This window comes from Lissotriton vulgaris, chromosome 5 (assembly GCF_964263255.1).
Source record: "Lissotriton vulgaris chromosome 5, aLisVul1.2, whole genome shotgun sequence".
In the NCBI taxonomy this organism is placed as follows: Eukaryota; Metazoa; Chordata; class Amphibia; order Caudata; family Salamandridae; genus Lissotriton; species Lissotriton vulgaris.
In genome coordinates this window covers 304,676,451-304,695,164 of record NC_141693.1, presented here as the reverse complement: position 1 = coordinate 304,695,164, position 18,714 = coordinate 304,676,451, and positions in this window count along the sequence as shown.

The window sequence follows — 18,714 nt, the reverse complement described above, 5'->3', positions numbered from 1 at the left end:
GTAGCGTGCTGCTCGCCAATAAAGAGTCTCAACACCCCATCAGGGTTAAAAGTGCTATATAAATGCAAACCGTTTTCCTTTTCTACCCCTCCCCAACCCTTCTCGATCCAAATAACTGACTAACATATCCACCACTAAAATGACTCTCCTGTTTCACCATACTACTTCAACACTAATCCTGATGGGTGCTACTTGCGCTTCAAAACCCCATCAGGGGTAGCAAGTGCTATATAAATAAAAACCTCTTTCCCTCTTCTATCCTGCCACCTCCTTTCTCTACCCAAATAACTGAATAACTTATCTACTACTCAAATTACTTCATATTTTACAATACTAATTTTCAACACTTATCCTTTATGGGTTCCTGGAAAGGGGCGACCACTCGGTCCCCCCGAACGTATGGTCGGGGGCCCGGATCCTCCCGGGAAACCATTTTGTGCGGGGGGGCGTGTCACGGCTGGTATGCCCGAAGCGGCGTAGCCGGGGCGCGCCTTTTCCCGCCCAAGAGGGGTTGTCCTAGACACCTACACCGTTGGCCACGCCCCGTAGGCGTACCGGAGGAGGGTACACGCCCTCCCGAAGAGGAATAAAAGGAGCAGCAATCCGAAGAAGCATCCTCTTGTTCCTGTGCTAGGAAGCTGCACCCCTCGTTGCACGTGAGCCCTCGACGGAACAAAAAGCAATTTTTGAGAACTTGTAATTTTTGTGTTTCTCTTCCAGTGACTTCGAGCCTTCGGATCCAGGACCGTGTTGAGCGACAAGGGTCGAACATCCGACAACAATGCCTGGCAGGAAGGCCGGAAAGAAGCCAGGGACTGACCAGATGCTTCGCATGCTGATGAAAGATATGGCGAGTATGAAGAAGCAGATGGCAGCAATGAGCAATACGGGCAGACCGAAGAAGGTCATAGGACCGGCATTGCCCGGAGTCGTCCCCGCTGGGAGAGGTAAAAGGATCAGGGATAGGGCAGCAGGGGGGGAGGTCCCGATTCCTGAGTTACCCCCGGCAAGCCCGGTCATTCCAGTTGAGGCCCCGGTACCAATCCCGGATGCGGGCCAACCGATTCCGGTCGTTGTTACGCCCGCCAGCGAGGAGAATATGCCTCCAGAGTTAGCCGCCCAGTTAGCCGCATGGCTCGGCAGGAGCACAGGGGGTGCTACGGCACCGGGAGACACGGCCGAAGAGGCCAAAACACTAATGCAGCAGTTGCGGCAGTCACGAGATGCCGCAAAGGCGAATCTCCCTCTTGTCCCCCCACAGGTGACCTCAGAAGGACCAGCAGCCGGCGTCGACAAAGCAGCGGGACCTGCAATGAAGCCGGGTAAGCAGGCATTGCCAATGGCAAGGGAGGGGTCTTTGCCCTCAAGAAGGGAAAAGGTGGTCCAACATATACCACTGGCCACAAAAGAGATGATTTGGGCTGATAAATATGTGAATATGTTTTCTCTCCTGACCGACCATCACGAGATGGAGTATGTTAAGACTCAGAAGGATTTGTGGCATCCGAGTGTGTGGCGAGCAAAAATTGCCGGATTCAGGGTTGACGAAACGATCTCAAATTGGGCCAAGGCCTTTGCAATGTTTACGGCAATTATTGGGGAACGTCAGCCCGAGGTTTTGACTGAATTGGCCTGTTATCAGGCACGTATAATGGATTTTTATGAATCTTATGAGGGAGATGAATGGATGGGCTATGATATGAAGTTTCGCAAAGCCAAGGAGCACGATTCATCTCTAACGTGGGATTGTCTCGACTCCATCTCTTGGCAGAAGCAGCTCCTGCCGGGCGCGACGAAGTCGTCCTCGCTTGGCGGGAATGGGTCGGGGCCGTCCCGCCACCGGCCGGTGGCGCCCTTTCGAGCGGGCCCGCAGGTGACCACCAGCCTAAGAGTGGTGGGAACGGGGGTAGAAAAGGGGTCTGTTGGAATTTTAACAGGGGCAAGTGCACTAGGCCACAAGGGACGTGTAAGTTCAGACATGAGTGTGCAAGTTGCGGAAATTCTTTTCACCCTGAGAGTGCGTGCAGAGCCAAGAATGGTGATGCGGGGGGTAGAGGAGGGGCCAAACAGGTCTGAGGTGGACCAAGGAGTTTCGCTACCAACCCCTGTGGATATCATGGCAATGATCCCCTGGCTAAATGAATACCCTGATCATGTCTCCGCTGGGGTGTTGAGGAACGGCTTCTCGTACGGTTTCCGCATCCCGGCGGGGGATTTTCGGGGGGAATCATTGTGTAGAAACCAACTGTCGGCACAGCATAATCCAGCAGTGGTGGAAAGAAAGATTGCAAAAGAGGTTGCCCTTGGCCGAGTCGCTGGGCCATATAGGCACCCGCCAGTCACTAATTTCGTCTGTTCTCCGTTGGGAGTAGTCCCCAAGAGGGACCCGGGTGAGTTTAGGTTGATCCACAACTTGTCAGCTCCTAGGGGTCTTTCGGTGAACGATGCGATTGACCCGGGAGTTTGTTCGGTGCGGTACGCATCCTTTGATGATGCCGTCGCCATGTTGAATCGCCTGGGGCCCGGAGCGCTGATGGCGAAGTCAGATATCGAGTCAGCGTTCCGGTTGCTCCCGGTACACCCACAGGATCAGCGTCTGTTAGGCTTTGTTTTTCAAGGACGTTACTACATGGATAGATGTATGCCAATGGGTTGCTCCATTTCTTGTGCTTATTTTGAAATGTTCAGTTCTTTTCTGCAATGGGCGTTTACCAGGGCCACTGGCCATACCCAGGTTATGCATTACCTAGACGATTTCTTGTTCTTGGGGGCAGCCGGCGACACTCAGTGTGCGCAGGCGTTACGAGAATTTTGCACTCTCATGGAGCAATTCGGGGTGCCATTGGCACCAGGTAAGACGGTTGGACCATCGACTTCACTCGAGTTTCTAGGCATTGAGCTCGATTCTGTGGAGGGATGTTTCCGTCTGCCGGTGGGGAAGGTAGCGAAGTTCAGGGCTTCCTTGGAATTGTGCATCAGCAAAGAAAAAGTCACGCTTCATCAGCTACAACAAGCGGTGGGCCAGCTTAACTTTGCCCTCCGAGTGATACCAATGGCCCGCCCCTTTTCCCGCTCTATTGCGCAAACCATGGTCGGTCTCAAGGAAGGACACCATCGCACGAGACTGTCTGCAGAAGTTCGCCAGGACATGCGCATATGGTTGGCATTCCTGGCGGATTTCAACGGTCGAGTGGTGTGGAGCAAACCACCAGCGTCCTCGGACGAGCTGGGTTTGTGGACCGACTCGGCGGGGAGCGTGGGTTTTGGCGCCATCTTTGGTAATCGCTGGGCGGCGCAAACATGGCCGACGTGGTGGCACACCAGCGGTCTCACAGGTAACATCGGGTTTCTCGAGTTGTTCCCCATTTTAGTGGCTCTGATGGCATGGCCGGATGAGTTCAGAGATCGCTCTGTGGTGTTTTGGTCCGACAATATGACTGTTGTTGAATGTATAAATAGTCAGGCAGCGCGCTGCAAGTGGATATTGAGATTACTGAAGGAAATTGTACTAATTTGCATGAGACTGAACGTACAATTTAGGGCGAAGCATGTGCCAGGGGTACTGAACCAGGCGGCTGATGCACTCTCTCGTTCACACATGCAGGCTTTCAGGGGTTATCTACCTTCCGCGGACCTAGCGGCGGACCCATTTCCCGAAGCACTCTGGTTACTCGGTGCCCCGGATTACAAGACCTCGTGGCAGCGAGCCTAACCCCCAGGACATGGAAGGCATACGAAGGAGCGTTTCGTTCCTATTGTGCATTTTTGGGTCCGGCAGGGGGGGTCAATTGGGGTCAGGAGGAGTATGTCCTGAAGTTTCTTGTAGCACTACACAGTGCAGGCCGATCAGCGGCAACGGCCAATAGGCACCGGGCCGCCATTTCATTCATGGCGCAGGCGCATGGCATCTAGGACCCCACATCGTCTTTTTTGGTAAAGAAGGCCCTTCGTGGTTGGCAACGCCTTGAGGGTCGTAGAGTAGACGAAAGGCGCCCGATTGGGTTAGAGAGGTTGTCTCTGCTGATGTCGATACTCCCCACGACATGTTCCTCCCAGTTCGAGGCAGTGCTGTTCCGGGCCGCTTTCGCATTAGCGTTCCATGGGGCGATGCGGGTGAGCGAGCTGGTAGCAAGAAATAAGAAAGATGTAGAGGGAGGCCTGGGTCGGGATCACATTCTGATCAAAGGTGATTCAATGGTGATCACAATAACCAGGTCCAAGACCGACCAGGGTGCTATGGGAGACAGTATTATCGTCCAGCGCATGCAAGGGTCCCCCATGTGCCCAGTGAAGTGCGTTGAGGAATATTTGGCGCGAAGGGCGGATGCATGGGGGGGAAGCTTGCTGAGACACATCGACGGCACCCCACTGACGAGGTTCCAGTTTCAGCGGGTGCTAACGATGGCAATCGCAGCAGCGGGCTTGGACCCGGGCGATTTCGGGACCCATTCCTTTAGAATAGGGGCTGCTACAGAGGCTACAGCCAGGGGTCAGAGTGTTGAGAAGGTGAAACAACTGGGACGATGGTCCTCGAACTGTTATAAAAGGTATGTGCGGTTGCACATGTTGTGAAGTCAATGTCATGCACTCACGCTTCTTGTTTTCTGTTTGGTTTACAGTTTCGCGAGCATACGATGCGGGCGGACTGTGCAGTCGACCCAGCACCTGGGGACCAGCGGTCAGAGATCACCGGCTGAGGAAAGAGTGGTGTGGGTCGTGGGCCACTCATACGTGAGGCGGGCCGGGGACGTATTCAAAGCAGGTGACGTGATTCACGCAGCTGGGGAATACGGGTACAGGGTGACCTTCCACGGAAGGGGCGGGCTCTGTATTGACCGGTTTCAATGTTTTATTAAGGAACTATTAGGGCGGACAGGGTCACCGCCGTCTGTAATCATAGTTCATCTGGGAGGCAATGACTTAGTGACACTCGGTCAGCGAGTACTACTCGAGCGAGTCCTATCTACTGTTAGCTGGCTGGCGAGAAGGATCCCTGGGTGCACGATAGCATGGTCCCACATGATTCCCAGGAAGGTGTGGCGGGGGGGCCTCTCTGTGTCAGCACTGAACCATTCAGTGAAGAAGGTCAATAACAAACTTGGTAGGTTGTTTCGCTCGGCGCAGTTGCACTGTATTCCGCATGGATGTATTCGGGGGGATCACATGTATCTCGAGGATGGGGTCCATTTGTCCCGGGAGGGGAATATCTTACTCATAGGAGACTTCGTAGCTTGGTTAAGGGGTTTGTAAAAGCATGACCTTTTAGTAGGAGTCTGTGGGGGGGCCGGATAGCCGGTCAACTATCCGGCCTGTGGCGGTAAGGTCATGATCGGTGAGCAGTAATTTCAAGATCCCTAGAGGGGGGGCGCCACCCATTATGGATGGGAGCGCCCGGGGGGAGGCGGCCATTGGCCCCTCAAACGGGGAGGCGGCACCCACTAAGTATGGGGTCGCCTAAGGGAAGGTGGTCATAGGCCCCTTCCAGGGGAGGAGGTGGCTCGATGCCCCTCCTATGAATTTCCCGGGGCCAGGATATCCGCGACGGCGGATATGAGAAGCAGTGTGGGGTGGGAGGGGGGTCCACGCTACCTTCTAGACACCTCACACGAGTCCTCGGACGACCATTAAGATGGCGTCGAGTTAAATAGAGGGCCCCCGCGAAGACAAGGGAAATTGGAGTTGGCACAGAGGTACAGTCCTCTGTGCGCCCGCCCCTCACACCGTGAGGGGGGAGTTCTGGTAGTTGGGATCTGACACCGGTTGCGACCTTGCCGTTGGCCCCGTAATGCTAGGATGTACAATTTTAATTTAGAAAAGTATGCATTGGCAGGATGTTAGACTCGGCTAGGAAAACCTTTGTACTAGAGATTTGTTAAGGTTAGCCAATCAACGTGTCTTCATCATAATGTAATAAATGAAAATTGTACATGATATGAAACTGTTATTTTAATGTTTTAATTTTGTTTCATATTTTAATAAATACAGCCGGGAGGGTAACTCCCTCCCGCCTTCCAAAAGTTCAGAACTGCGTCCGTCTTCCCATCCTTGGGGATTGTGTTGGGAGGGGGTGACAGGCATCCCGGCCATATGGAAAGGGGTGACCACTCGGTCCCCCCGAACGTATGGTCGGGGGCCCGGATCCTCCCGGGAAACCATTTTGTGCGGGGGGGGCGTGTCACGGCTGGTATGCCCGAAGCGGCGTAGCCGGAGCGCGCCTTTTCCCGCCCAAGAGGGGTTGTCCTAGACACCTACACCGTTGGCCACGCGCCGTAGGCGTACCGGAGGAGGGTACACGCCCTCCCGAAGAGGAATAAAAGGAGCAGCAATCCGAAGAAGCATCCTCTTGTTCCTGTGCTAGGAAGCTGCACCCCTCGTTGCACGTGAGCCCTCGACGGAACAAAGAGCAATTTTTGAGACCCACCCACCAGCCCCTTATGGCAAAGTTAGTACTGCAATAAAATGTTGTGCTTTATAAGCATCTCTTTTCTCCTGGTTTAGTCGTTAATAAAAATGTCGATGTTGGTACTGCAATAAGTGATTTGTTCGTAACAATTTTTTCTTCCTTGGAAGAGCGGAGTATAACAGTCTAGTTGAAGGAAGTGTCGAATGTATGAGTAATAAAGGACTGCAGTTAAAGGTTAATTTTTCTTTCTTAGTAGGTAAACAAACGTCGTATTTATTTTGGTCAGGCGGTAAGGTCATGATCGGTGAGCAGTAATTTCAAGATCCCTAGAGGGGGGGCGCCACCCATTATGGATGGGAGCGCCCGGGGGGAGGCGGCCATTGGCCCCTCAAACGGGGAGGCGGCACCCACTAAGTATGGGGTCGCCTAAGGGAAGGTGGTCATAGGCCCCTTCCAGGGGAGGAGGTGGCTCGATGCCCCTCCTATGAATTTCCCGGGGCCAGGATATCCGCGACGGAGGATATGAGAAGCAGTGTGGGGTGGGAGGGGGGTCCACGCTACCTTCTAGACACCTCACACGAGTCCTCGGACGACCATTAAGATGGCGTCGAGTTAAATAGAGGGGCCCCGCGAAGACAAGGGAAATTGGAGTTGGCACAGAGGTACAGTCCTCTGTGCGCCCGCCCCTCACACCGTGAGGGGGGAGTTCTGGTAGTTGGGATCTGACACCGGTTGCGACCTTGCCGTTGGCCCCGTAATGCTAGGATGTACAATTTTAATTTAGAAAAGTATGCATTGGCAGGATGTTAGACTCGGCTAGGAAAACCTTTGTACTAGAGATTTGTTAAGGTTAGCCAATCAATGTGTCTTCATCATAATGTAATAAATGAAAATTGTACATGATATGAAACTGTTATTTTAATGTTTTAATTTTGTTTCATATTTTAATAAATCCGGCCGGGAGGGTAACTCCCTCCCGCCTTCCAAAAGTTCAGAACTGCGTCCGTCTTCCCATCCTTGGGGATTGTGTTGGGAGGGGGTGACAGGCATCCCGTCCATAAGAGTGGCGTACTACTCTCCAGAAAAGTGCTTCAACACCCATCAGTGGTAACAAAGTGCTATTTGAATGCAAACCTTTCTTCCCCTTTTATCCCTCCGTTTTCCTTCACACTCCAAATAATCTGACTAAATATCCACCACTGAAATTACTTCATATTTCACCATATTAATTCACCACTAATCTTTTATGGGCTTCCTGAATAGCGTGCGTCAGCAAGCGCTATATAAATACAAACCTTTTTCCTCTTCTATCCTTCTGCTATCATTCCAAATCCAAATAACTGACTAACCTATTCAGCACTTAAAATGTACTTGTATGTTTCACTATACTAATTCAACACTAATCCTCTATGGGTCCCGGAGTAGCGTGCTACTCGCCGAAAAAGCGATTTGACGCCTCGTCAGGGGTAGTAAGCGCTATATAAATATAATTACAATACAATACTTCCTGCACAAAAACAATCCTTCCGTAACGTAGGCACAAAGGTGACTGTTTTGCACTATGTTGTCACATATGGTGCTGTTCAGCTCTCTCCTGTCCCCGCAAGGTAGCACATCAACTTGCCTGTCTGGTCTTCATTGTGTAAGCTATTAATAAATATGCCCCCTTAGTCTTTTAGTATAGATTACATTTTAGTGTAACAAGGAGTTAGTTAGACTTTATCCATAAAGTACTTTGATAGAGTAATGAAGTATGGAGGTACCATATGGTTTATTTTTACGAGCGTTATGAACATCTGGGGGGGTTTGAACTGTTTTGAAATGTGATGAATTTGTATATTCTGACAGATGGGGTATTTTTTTTTATAACTGAATGCACTAAATTAATCCTAAAGTAAGTTAGCACATTTCTTTCTTGTTGTCCACTAATCTTAATGTGTCTCCAATTGAGCCATTTGTTTACAAATTTATCAAGTCATTGCCCACTCCTTCAATCTCCTTTCTTGTCTAAGTTCGATCACTCTCCTCGTTCTGCCATGTGCCCAGATACTTCAGAACTGCATCAGTAATCCATCTGCTCAAACAAATGATGACCAACACTACATCTTCATCTAACCTGAGCAAAATGAGAGGGTGGTGGTTGGGGCCTAGGGAACACACATGGGAATGAGGGAGGTGGTGGAGGAAGATACAAGAAAATGGTAGAATGATATTAAGGACCGACTGGCGGAGGAAGGGGCGGGGGCGAGAGATGTGGAGGGTGGGGAACAAGGAGCATCCCGTGAATAAGGGAGGAGCGAGAGTGTGGAAACAATGAGCTCAAAGAGCAAGACACACAGGAATGAGCCAGCAGGAGCAGACAGAGAGGTCTCTAGTTGTAAAGAAATCGCCCTTGAAGTTCAATGCAGTAACTGCATTGGAGATGAAAAGAAACACCCCAACAGATAACAGCATCCAGTGATAGAGACATACTCCTCCAGGCTGAGCCAAGATGTGATTGACAAAGTCTCAAGTCAACTGCAAAAAACTTGGTTAAAAAGCCAATAGTTGAAGAGCCGGACCCAAATCCCAGGCTACCCCTTTTATAAACAAAAGGCCTGTATGATAGCTGTGTGGTCAACCCAGGCCTAAACATTATGAGACTTTACACAAGGTAACGGGGAGAGGGAACATACCTTACTTTACCCTCCTCAAAGTCAATATCTACACACAAAAGAAAGTAAGGTATCTTAAAGTCGCAGTTTTGATCAAGTTGCAATCTATTCAACAGTGTAGCAAAAGCACCTTCACTTTGTAAAAACTGCCCTCACCCACAACAAGTTGTGGCATGCTTCATCATAGGGCTGCTGCAAACGCCTCAGCGCAGACCCATGCTTGAGGCGGAGCAATAGGGTGGGGCAGACAATACAAACAAATAGAAAAGGAAAATAGAGGATCCAAAAAAGGTGCAGACAGTGAATCTTAAAACTAACTAAGGGATATCCTAATAACAATTGTTTTCCTGGATTCCCTTGTCAGGATTAAAAAGGGTCATTTATAGCCCCGGATGGAGGTGAAGTGAGTATATTATGCACTCTACACCTCTCCGTTCTGCATAGAAGTCGACATGTTTCTGTCAGGACTATCAGAGCGCTATGCTAAGTTTCCTTTCTGTAAATATACCCTTAGTATCTCAATATACTCAGTGTTACTCCACCTGTTTTGTGTGATGTAGTCCAGTACACTTACTCTTATTTGAGATCGAGTTTATTGAATCGATCGCTAGAAGTGGCACGGGAGCAGAGGGCGACCCCCTGTAGTCACACATTCATCAAGGGTGGTACGCCGACTCCATTTTGGTCTCTCCTGGGGCCATGCATTGTGAGACCTGGCAAGCATGTGTGTAGGAGAGAATGTGAGAAATGGCACATTTTTATTTAACTTTAGTGAGGTGGGCTCATTCTTCTGAAGTAATGGAGAAGAAATGGGTTGAGTTAATGCCTACGGTCATGGAGTTGGAAAGTAGGTGACTAATGTCAGTCGTCCATTGATCAGACATTAGGAGAAGAACAACGTAGTGTAAGCCACGAGTCTCAGTTTAATAAAAGGTGTGAAGAGAGAGCTGTAAGTGCTTAAGAAGAGGTGGTAAGGAGTTTATGTCGTCCCTACTTCTTCTAATTACGTTTTGGAAGTTGGCTTGACAGGGAAATACAATTATTTTGTAGAAAGATGGATCCTAGGGTTTCAGTATGAGAAATTAGTCTGTTGTCTCAGAGATGTTTCCTGCGAGGACTACTCTTGACTAAGCTGCAGATTAAGAAGTGAAGTAGTGTCGCAGGCGCCTTTTTGGGAAACCAGGTCTAGTCAAGAAGGGACACACGGAGTAGGGAGGCATGGGGAGAAAAACACCATCTGTGAAGGATTTTTCTGGTTACCCTAAATATCAACCGATCTAATGCGTTGTTAGTTTGAAGTTTATTGGTTAAAAGGGAATGATGACAAGACGGAAGTCAGCCCTGCGCTTAAGTGGTTTTGGTGTCAGGACCAGAAGTTAACAAAAAAAATGGAAGGGTGGAGGCTTTTTTTTATGCACTGAGCCCCAAGGCGTGAACTTCATGGAGGGAACGAGGCTATATGGTCAATGAGGGTAGGTTGATTTGTTTCTTTGAGGAGGAAGGTGAAACATTAATAAAATGTGTTTGTTTACTGTAATCAATGTTTGTAAGGACGAAGACGTACAATTCATAACCTCAGTTTCTAGGGGTGAGTGTGTCCTGCCCTTCACCACAATATCCAGAACGGTAATCTGGTATCTTCCGTTTTCTGTGTATGTGCATCTAATTTTCTCTCTCTCTCTCTCTCTCTCTCTCTCTCTCTCTCTATATATATATATATATATATATATATATATATATATATATATATATATATATATATATATATATATATATATATATATATATATATATATATATATATATATATATATATATATATATATATATATATATATCATATTTATATATACACACACACACACACACACACCCAAACACACACACACACACACACTCTCTCTCTCTACAATAACCCCTTTAAAGTCTCTTATTTTCTTTGGAAATTCCAACAGGCAGGTGGAGGTGAATACTGTTTGGAAAAGGTTCAAGGCCTGAATATGGGTGTAGGCGCTCAAACTGGATTACACTAGTGCTATGTCAGCCCCGCCAAGATCCAACATGCCACTGTGTACACACCTGGATGAACATTGGCCATTGTTGAGGGACATTATGGTAATGCATCAGGCACCTGTTCCATGCAGCAGGTGTCTTAAGCTTTTTCTCTGAACATTCTGCAAAGTGCATGCAGAAAGCAACATAATACCTGAATGGGATGTAATCCTGTAATCCTTTAAAAAACCGGTTGGTCCTGTTGCGGTAAGAGGGTGTATCTTTCTATGAAGTTAGAAAGCACACCTTTTTTTTAAAATAGGACCTAAATGTTTGGTACACACGACACAAACACAGCCTATATATAGTTCAATGCTAATTGGATGAGTGACATTTAAACAATACCTTGATGTACAACCAAAAGTATTGCTTATGTACACATCATACATCACAAATTAAAAATTTCTGCATACATCATAAATTAATTCTTCATACTTAAATGATATGTGATATTTTTTACCTCAAGGGTGCTTATTCTAATAAACTTAGATGAAAACTTAAGTTAGCTTGGTTAGAATTCGAACCTGTTTTCTGTATGTTACCCAGAGATATCTGCAGGAGTTAGCCAAGCCATTGAGCTACCTTACTACCCTGAGAGTTGGGGTATTGTAGATTTCTCCTCTTTCCACAGGCATGCTTTGGAGAAATATCATCATTCACAACATACAGGAAGTATAAAAACCATATAAATACATCGTATAATTTTGTGGATAGAAAGGTGCGAAAATATGTGGGAAGATTTCCGCCTGGATTAGCGGAGATGGGCGTTGATTCAAATTGAATTCCATCCAATTCGTTTATAAATAAATCACACAGAAAAATCTTTATATTTTTCTGAGCCCATGGTGTGATGTCTTGGGAGTCCGACCAATCCTCTGTGGAAGGATTGGAAGTAGAGCTGGATTGAGTCCCTAAAATATTGTGTTCACCTGAGACAGAAGGGCTGTTTCTGTGCCTGCTCTGTAGTTGGTGGTTGCACGTGGGAGTTCTCACATTTCCTATTCGTTTCCCCGCAGGGGCACTCCAGAGCAGGCACCCACGACTAAGCACCCTTCACACCTCCAGAACACTCATCGGCTTCCGGAAACATGCGCTTCTAGGAGGTCGAACCAATATGGCTGCGCTCTTATATGCTGAGTAGCCGGCGCAGAGCATGCGCAGTGACGCATATGTGCTGCAGACCGTGGTACACATACTAGACTGCCATCAGCTCAATGGCAACGTTTACTGTTGTCATCGTGTGGCGGGTTCGCATGGATGGACTCCCTGCTCCAACCACTATCTCCACTCTGAATAGTTTGCAGTTAGAGTGGATTCTGCCCCCGAGGGGCACCCTCACCACCTGTGAGAAGTGTGAGGGTGGGCATGGTGGTGATTTACTTCTTGACCCAATGATGCTCTTGGGGGTGGCAGCATGTAGGACGTCCACCCCGGGATGCTCTGGACAGATGCCACAGGCCACAGCAGCGAGTTCGATTTATTGGTCAGTTTGGGCTTGAGGGCTTTGGTTAGTTGACAGTTAGGGGCACTCAGCATGCCATATGCACATTGCTAGGTGCGCTGCGTTCCTGCCAGGTAGCTTAGGTGCTGATTCCTCGTGGTTGGTGGTTTCTCCTGGTCAGGTTTAGGCATAGGGTGAGTTTGTTGGGGTAGTCTATGCTTTGCAAGCCAATAGGCTGCTGTGAGGGAGGACTTGAGAGATTGTGCGACACACGTCAGGGTGACTTAATTAAGAATGGTGTACTGTTGCAAGCATGAGTTCGCCTGACAAGGCAGAGTAGAGAGGATACAAGTCTAAGTGTAGAACAAAAAGTGGAATAACTTCAGAGAAAGTAAGAAAGAAACTGAAATTGTATTTATTTAGCGCTTACTACCCCAGCCCTAACAAGATGTCGACGTTTTTTTTCGAGAGAACCACGCTACTCCAGAACCCAAAAAAGATTAGTGGGGAGTTAGTGTAGGGCAGTGGTTCCCAAACTTTTGACTCCTGAGGACCCCCATTGAGTCACCACTGGAAGCCGGGGACCCACAAGCAATTTGTAGTATTTAAATTTCAAACATTAAAACAGTAATTCAAAAACAATTAACACATGGGTGCACACAAAACAAATACTTAAATTACTAATGATTTTAGGGGCATATTTACAAGCCCCTATCACCATGGGAACATCACTTTTTGAGACGTTCCCGTGGTGATAGGGGCTTCACCTTATTTACAAGGCAACGTTAAGCCACTTAATGGGGCTTAACGGTGCCTTGTAAATAAGACCCCCTTTCACCCAATGCTTAGCGGGAAAGGGTTGGTCAGTGGGTGTTGCGTTGGGCATTTCCCCTGCAACACCCATTGATTTTCACGCTGCCCCCTATTTACAAGGGCAGCATAAATGGGAGGCAGCGCCAAAATTAAGACCAGGTCTTAATTTGGCGAAACAAGGAGAAATGCTTAATTTCTCCTTGTTTTTTGCAAAACGCCTTGGATTGTTTATGTCCAGGAAGGTGACCCTTCCTGGACATCAACAATCTTTTTTAAAAAAATGACATTTTATCTCTTCCATGTGTGCTGCAGCAGCATACATAGAAGGGACAAAACAACATTTCAAGATTGTTTTTGTGCAGGAAGGGGGACCTTCCTGTACATGAACAATCTTCCCTTGTTAAGTGTAGCGCCAGCGCAGGGGAAACACAGGGCTGCACCATATTCTTGTAAATATGGTGCACCCCTGCGTTTCTGAAGTGGCAGAGTGTGTTGTTAAGCCAAGGAGGCTAACGACACTCTACGCCACTTCTGTTGTATTTTATATTGAAAGAATTTGCAAGAAAACGAAAAAGTTAATGGGAAGGTTGGTGCTGCATCTCCGTGACTAACTTTTCAATGGTTGGTTTTATTTCGCAGTACGAGGCTCCTGCTCCTGCCAGGGCCAGACTGGAAACCCAAAGCAGCCCTGGCAAATGATTTCAGACCAGTCCCCATACGGTGCACACCAAGTACAGTAAGTGAGCCTGACCACTACAAAGCTGGCTTTGGGAGGCTCTCTCCCCACAAAATTTAGGAAACAATGGTGCAGTCTACAACACATTTATCATTATATATTGAATTGTATTAGCTTTCAAAGAATAGTAAATGAAGACCTGACTATGCACCAGAATATGACAATCTTTTTGGGGGTTCTTCAATGATTCCCCCACTATCACCCTCCAACAGTGCTTCTCATCTCTCCATAGCCCCTCTGTCACGTCTATTTCATTTTTTATAGAATCTCTCATACCATTGTAGGATGTCAGAGCACTTTACATCACCCACATATGGAGACAGTGAATCATACGTGTAAATCAGTGTATAGAAAATGTATAATAAGGCAAAGGGGACCTCAAGGTGTAGAATTCACATGTCATTCATACTGGTAGGCATTTTTAAAGAGTGCTTGGTCTGGAGAAGCCCAAACTCAGGATTCAGAACATAACACAGTGGTTAGCATTGACTTTAACAATAAAAATGTATTTCCACCCAAATAAAACGTTTGTAGAAGCATCAGGATAATGAAAGACTGAGAAAAAAACATGTCACTAACTTGGACCTTGCAGTCTGCAAGCAGCTGTTTGATGACAGTTTATAGGTCACTGTGCTAGATTACGATTGTCACTTATGAACTGCACTGCAACAAAAGAATCTCGCAAAAAGCAGTAATCCACTGACCTATGCATATAAAAGGCTGTTTTTGAAAATGCATGGTACACGTTCTTTGCAGTAGGCATATTAAACCTAGGTGCTACATTAGATAAGTCAAAGCTGCCACTGGACAACACTCTCATCTCTCTCCAGCAGGGACATTAATCGCTGGCATTATCTTGACACTTTTATTGTTCTTTGAAAACTGCTAATTAAACAAGATATTTTGCAGTGGTTTTAAAACTGCTGCGCGGAGCACAGTTTGAGAAACACTGAGGTAGAGGATTTATCAAGAGAGGTATAGGGTAAGATATAGGGTAGTGTATTGGAGAGGGTCAAAATAGTATTTTTTTTTGTTTACACTACGAGTAAAGTAATAAATATATAGATACATAAGTAGATGGAAGGTATATATGTGTGAGGAAAGAATTATATCAATATTTAAGTTGTATTTAATAAACTCAGACAGTCAAGTGTTGCTGAACTTTTAGCTGATTTATTTGTGTTTGTTTATTTTTTTATTTTATTTTCTTTCAATAGTAAAGTAATTGTAGATAAATAGGTACGATAAAATGTACATATTGTAACAGATAAATAAATGGAGAAGAATAAGCATCTAATCAGAAAATGTATATGAAAACTATGCAGGGACCTATATACATGTTAGGCATATAATAATATAACTATTAGTAATATGTACATTTGTTAAGCAGACCTAAAGAGTATCTATATATTTACAAACATAATTATTATATTCATTTATATAAAGGAATACACATATCTAGAAACATACATATAATCAAATTAAATGTGTATATACACAGGGCAAGCTGTACATTCATTTGTGAGAATGGTGGTTATGTGAGGAACAGCCAATTCTTGAGTAGTCTTCTGAAGATAAGTTTTATTTTTATATAAATGACCTTAATTGAATTTTGACATAAAGCAACTGTGAACTAAGCATGGGCGAATTTTGCAAATCTGGTGTTCGCGAATTTGCGTATTTGCGAACTCGCAATCCGCAAATTCTCGCGAATTTGCGGATTTTTTTTTGTGTTCGCAAGGGTTTCTGCCAGTTCGCGAGGGTTTTGTACCAGTTCGCAATACGAACGTACTTGTCGGCTCGCAACGGTCGCGACTATGTTGTTTCTACGTCTGGTTCATCATCACAGGTTCACAGAACCCTCTGTTTCACCACTGCCACCCTGTTTCACCCATGCCACCCTCTGGTACATCAATGCCACCCTCTGGTTCATCACTGTAGATTATGGGGGGGAAAAGCAAGCACACCTGCCCTGCTTCAACTGACATGAATTCATTTGGGGTTGATTTATTAATGTGTCACTGTTTTAAAATTCCAGTCTGGCACCTGCTTCCTTATCTGTAATTTTCTTTCTGTTGCAGTGCAATTTTTTTTCCAGGACCTTTGTGGCCTACTTGTAGCTATTCTATGAGCCTGCTGTGAGGGTCAGAGCAGGGTCATAGAATTGTTGCAACTAGCAACTGAACTCTGGAGGGGCCCCAGTCAGGAAGCACTACAGGGAATGGTTACTAATGATGAGTTTGAACTTTTGCACCTGCTGAGTGCTTTCAGTTTTGCAAAACTCGTTTTTCTGCAATTTCACGGGATTCGCGGGGCGCGAACTTGCGCGAGATCAAATTCGGAAGCCGCGAATTCGTGCGAATATGCAATTTGTTTTTTGCGAGTGTTAGTTCGCAAGGTTTTGTGCGTTTTAGCGAGCCGCTTGTAGCGCAACGGCGCGAAGTAACCCTCACGGTCGTTCACGGGCGCGGCCATCTTGTTTGCATGACGTATTTCCATTTCCGGGCGCGATGTGTAATCTCGCAAAGTGTGCGGCTCGCTAGTACAATTTCGCGTGTAATCTCGCGCGAACTTACCCACGCGGTCGTGAACGGGCGCGGCCATCTTGTTTCTCATTCATTGCTATGGTTCTGGGCATGCTTTTTGTATCCTCTCTGAATCTCTGCCATCCTTTGCTTGTTTGAAGTTTTTTTTAATCTATTTTACTTATTATCTATCCCTCTATTTTTCTAGCTCTATATTTTTGTGTTTTCTGCTACTTATGGTTAATTTTAAACTACTTTTTTAAACTCTTTTCTTTTTTTCTTCCCTATTCTATTTCTTCTTTATTATTTAGCTTCCTTTCTGCCCAGACCATGGTAAAGGGAGCCGGGAAGCATCCTGAGAAGGGGAAGGGTCCCGCACCCCGTGCCCGGCTCCCGTGCGGGCGTTTGAGGGGGGAGCAGGTCGCACCCCGGGAGATCTTCAGCGCGGAGGAGGTGGCCGCACTAATTTTTTATGTTCAGCGCCGCCTCCCCAGGACCATCATGGCAGGCGGCAAGATCGCTAGCGGGTACGGGATCCAGGAGCGCCGGAAGCGGTGGGAGAAGGTGTGCCGGGCCATGTACCAACACTCTCGGGTCCGGCGCACCTACAACCAGGCCACCCACCGTTGGACGGATGTCCTGGACCGGGAACGCGATCTGCTCGACCTGCTCGGCCTTGAGATCCCCGGGCTTGGTGAGTAGTAGTAGCTATTTCTTTACTACTCTGTTTTCTCCTGCTCTGTGTGTTATTATATTGCAAATTTTTGTTTTTTATCAAGAGCATTAATGCTGCTTTTTACATTGTAGGTAAATTATATTTCAAAATCTTCTGTGAATTTCAGGTGCACTGCTCTCCTTCTCAGTAGCGTTGCTACTATGCTTATTTGTTTTCGATATTGTGTTCATTTCATTGGCCTGTGAAATTATGTATGAGTGTAGTTTAAAGAACTGCGTAATGCAGCTAGACACTAAGGGTCAGATTTTTAATTACCGGCGCATCCCTGCAAAGTAGCAGGGATGCGCCAGTAATTGTGCGCCACGCCACCACCACCCATGGTGTGCCGTATTTACAATGCGGCGCACCATGGGCCCAAAACGTCACCAAAGCGTTACTCATCTGTGCCGTAAAGGCCGCGCATTGCTGGAGTTGCGTCGCAACGATGGCGCAGCTCCAGCAATGCTCTGGGGTGCCCTATCTCCCCAATGCTGCGTCAAGCCGTACGTCTGCTTCAAGCAGACGCAGGGTTTGAGTCACGCATCATTGTCCTCAAAGAACTGATTGAAATCTTGTAGATTTCCCTCAGCCACTTTTAGGATGCGTTCCTGCGCAGGAACGCCCTCCCTTGCGCCGGAACGCCCCCTGATGGCGCAGGGCTTTACAACGTGATGCATCTCCCATATGCGTCACGTTGTTAATATACGCCGCACCATGGCGCCTCTTTTGTTCTGCCGCTGCGTCACAAAAGTCACGCAACAATGGAGCAAAAGAGCCGCAAGGGGCTTCTAAATCAGCCCCTACAGACTCAAGTCCAGTCCTTCCTTTGTACACATGGCGATAAGAAGAAATAGTGGTGGTGGATTGATAGTTTGAGTATTTTAATGACTGGTTAATGTAGTAGGAAACTTTTTAGTGTTGTCGTTGATCTGCAATCACGATGGACTTTGTCTGTCACTTCGCGTGCTGCGGACTGCTGCCTGCCAGTCCTAGGCGAACCTTTTTAGTAGTTTGTTTAGTGAGTTACATAAGAACTTTCCAAGTCGACGGTCCGCAAATCAAGCAATACTAATAACGTAGTAGACCACATGAGATCGGTCAATATATCCTGTGGAATAGTTGTCTATTTGCTATTTCGCCAAAATATTTTGTTATTGTTCTTTTGAAATGTTTGATTTGTTTGACAAATATCATCCATGTTTTCTGGTCTTTCTTTCTTTCCTGTTGTACATCAGCTCCCCCCAGGGGCAAGAGGGCATTGGAGGAGGCTGCTGCTGCTGCTGCTGCTGCTGAACTGGATCGGTCAGGCGAGGGCTCCTTTGCTGGCCCCGGTAAGTTTTAATTTTAATATAGAGTACCTATTTTTTCCTAGCGT